This window comes from Hordeum vulgare, chromosome 3H (genome assembly GCF_904849725.1).
Source record: "Hordeum vulgare subsp. vulgare chromosome 3H, MorexV3_pseudomolecules_assembly, whole genome shotgun sequence".
Classification (NCBI taxonomy): domain Eukaryota; kingdom Viridiplantae; phylum Streptophyta; class Magnoliopsida; order Poales; family Poaceae; genus Hordeum; species Hordeum vulgare.
The window spans coordinates 501,830,578-501,834,588 of NC_058520.1; the positions used below are offsets into that span (position 1 = coordinate 501,830,578).

General features: G+C 44.5%; 1 pseudogene; it reads left to right on the forward strand.

Annotated features, from left to right (window-relative positions):
* Positions 1-376: 376 nt before the first annotated feature.
* On the forward strand, positions 377-2,395 carry LOC123440303 (annotated as a pseudogene).
* Positions 2,396-4,011: the final 1,616 nt, after the last annotated feature.

Consider the following 4,011-nt stretch of genomic DNA (forward strand, 5'->3'; position numbering starts at 1 on the left):
GTGAACATTAAAATATGGCAGGGAGGCACACTTGGAAAAATAGAAATAAATGAGAAGAGAGGGGGGTTTAGTTGATTGCAATGTTTTGAAGTAATCAAACAAAACCACACCACAAGATGCAAATCACATCACCACAACATCTCATACTCAACAGAACATGTTGCAACAAAATGGAATGGATGCCATGATGCCATGATCACATGTGAATGTTATGAAGCACACATTTATTAACTCAAACTACATGATGGCAATACATACAAGGTTGGTTCATGGAAATGAATACAAGATTGGAGAATTGCTCTTGGGCTGTTACAAAACCATTGTTCACAGTTAGACTATGTTCTTACACATTCTTGAGATGTCACAGGTCACACCCATGCCTGACAAGAAATGTAAGTGTTTCATTCCATGCCAACTCTTATTCCTATTCATTGGCCTCAACCAAGCATCCTTCACCATTACTAATGACCAGTTTGTCTACTCCGGCTTCGCCCAAGCTAACCTCAACCTTGATGGAGCTGCCATAATCACACCAGATGGACTCCTTGAACTAACAAATGGCACCTTTAACCTCAAAGGTCATGCTAACCCAACTGATCTACACTTCCATGCATTGCCTAGTGGTTATGTACAGTCTTTTTCTATCAGCTTCGTCTTCAGCATCTTCTTAGCCTATCTTGACAAGAGTGATGATGGTATGGCCTTCTTCGTCACTAGAAAAAAAATCTCTAGTGAGTTGCCAGCGCGGTACTTGGGGCTCCTCAACAACCATAACAACAGTAAAGCAAGCAACCATATATTTGTGGTGGATCTTAATACCAATCAAAATAGTGAGTTCCACGACATCAATGGCAACCATGTTGGCATCAACATAAAGAGTCTCCACTCTATGCAATCCCATGATGTTGGCTTCTTTGATGACAAAACTTTTATGTTTAAGAACTTGAGCCTCATTAGCCGTGAGATGATGAAGTGTGGGTAGAGTATGACGGAGGAGCTACAAAGGTCGATGTAACTTTGGCTCCCATCAAAATGGCCAAGCCTGCAAGATCATTAGTGTCAACCATCCATGATCTCTCAATAGTTTTCACACACACGCGGCATACATTGGCTTCTCATCCGCAACTGGAGTCATCAACTCAAGATACTACATGCTTGGTTGGAGCTTCAGCATGGGAAAGACTGCTCCTCGGATTGACACAACCAAGCTGCCAAATTTACCTCATGTTGCCCCAAAGCCTCACTCAAAGGTCTTAAAGATTTTCCTGCTAATAGTCATTGCGACATTGATCCTTATTGTTTGAATTATCATAATTTTATTTGCTCGAAGGAAATTGGCATCTACCGAGCTACAACAAGACCGGGAGATCAAGTTTGGGCCGCATTGATTCCCATATAAGTATTTGTTCATAGGCACACAAGGATTTAATAAGAAGAAAATACTCAGAGCTGGAAGATTCAAGAAGGTTTATAAAGGCATACTCCCTACATCTCAATTGGAGGTTGCGGTGAAGAAATTGTCACATTATTCAAACAGGGAACAAAGGAATTCATTACTGGGATTATTAGCATGGGCCGCCTTCGTCACTGCAACCCCGTGCAGTTACTTGGTTATTGCATGGGAAAAGGTGAACTCCTTTTGGTCTATGATTACATGCCAAATGGTAGTCTTGACAAGTACCTGTAGTGTGAACAAGAAATGCCCTTACTAGATTGGGCTATGCGGTTTCATATCATCAAAGGAGTTGCATGTGGCCTTTTGTACGTTCATGAAAAGTGGGATAAAGCAATCATCCATAGAGATATCAAAGAAAGCAACGTGGTTCTCGATAGGTAATTAAATGGGCGACTAGAAGGTTTTGGCCTTGCAAAGTCGTATGATCATGGTACTGACCCACATACCACACGTTTGATCGGTACCACGGGTTACCTTGCCCCAAAATTGTTACACACATGCAAGTTGTATCCTCTTATGGATGTTTTTGCCTTTGGCATATTCCTTCTTAAGGTCACCCGCGGGCAAAGTCCTGTCAAGAAGAATGCAAATGGCAATCGAATAATGTTGGTCGACTTGGTACTTGAGAATTGGTGGAAAGGATCAATGGTGGGGATAATAGACCATAGGCTCCAAGGCAAGTGCAAGACAGATGAGGCATGCCTCGTCTTGAAGCTTGGTCTACTGTGCTCATAACCCTTTGCTAGCACAAGGCCTAGTATGCATCAAGTCATGCAATACCTCAAAGGAGACATGCCATTACCACAGTTCGCACCAACCGACATGAGCTTCAACATGCAAGCCTTGATGAAAAACACGGGATTCAACCCCTGTGGCATGTCGAATCCATAGCCCATGACAAGCATTGCTACATTGTCAAGCCTCCCGGGAGGGAGATAAAAAATATTCCTAGCCCTTAGCACTGTCATGAGTATTTTATTTCCACCTTTAGCTATACGGGGAAAATACATCCTATTACTGGGTTGTACCATTTATGATAAATACTACCATGTCTACAATGTGTCAAACACATATATAACCATGTGTAATATCCCATTGTATAAGGGTTTTCTGTATATTCATCATATATGTACATTTTAATATATTTGTTTATGGTCATATGAAAATACAAGTTACATATTTTTCTCTCGTGGTACCTAACCTAAGCCCAAGTCTTTTCGTTCCTCCCACCCCATGTGCAACTCGTGCTCCCTCGAAACGACCCCTTTAGTTTGGGATGCAAGCAATATCATGGAAATTTAGAGCATCTACAGATGAACCCCTCAAACCATCCTCAGTCGTCCGGGCAAGCCGTCCGGTCACTCTTCGGTCACAAAAATTCGACCCAGACGGGCCTCTAAAACTGGCCTCAAACGCCCATGCTCATAGGCACCCTCATTTCCAACCCAAATATGGGGCGGATATAGGGGAGCCCGGGCGTGTCCGGGCACGCCTGCCACGTCGGCTTGACGGCTTGGCCCCATGCGGAGTCGCCTGGAAACCCAACGGTCCGATGGGCACCTCGACCATTGGCACGGTATAATTGTCGTGTGGTGTCGCTCCGGGGTCAGGACCGGTTATTTAAGCCGGCAGGCGCCCCCCAACCCTAGCACATCCGCCTCCTCCCTCTCTCCGCTGCCACTCGAGCACTTCCCTCTCCGAGCCCGTAAACCATGCCATCACACCAGCGGCATTACACGATCCATCACCGTATCTTCCTCCTTCAGCAGGTCCGAATCTGAAGGGAAGCAGGGCTACCTCTGGAACCGGAGGTGGATTTTGAGGAGGGTGAGGATATGGGGGAGGAGCTCGAGGAGGAGCCACATGCATCGGAGGAGCAGATGTCGGTGGTGGTCGATCTGTGGCCGAAGCAGTTGGCCATCTGTAAGTGCATCTAGTGCCCCTTAGTGATTTTGGTGGTTTGAAGACTTATAGGTTAAGAGACTGATATGTTTGTGAGTGTACACAAGCTCTATAAGTCGCTGAGGAGTTTGAGTTATTCAACGAATATCGACCCCTAAAAATGTATGTCTTCGGGTGAAGACTTTGGTCATTCCTTGAAGACTTTGATCGCGAAGAAATTGCGAAGAAATTGATATTCCTCATGAAGATATTGAAGATGAGGAATTCGGTGTGTCCTGAAGAAAACACTCTGAAGACTTTGAAGCTTGAAGATTTAGTCTTTCTGTTTCATTTTCTTTACAGTTGAGTCATAGGAACACTGTACTGTTAAAGGGGGTCGAGGTAAAACTATGGAACGAATTTCCTCATGATGCTCAATCCAAGCCTACATTTACCAAAGCCTCAAAGTGAGGAATATGAGAGACATGAGGACTTTCAGAGTTGAAAATTCCGACCGTTTCCGCGCCACGCACCACCTGTCACGGATCTTATCCACCCAACGGTCATATTATTAAAGAGCATTTATGTCAAATCATGTCGGGATGCTCCCACGCTATAAATAGCTGCCCCCACAACCACTAGTTGGTTGGCTGCTCCGACAGAAACTTACACAA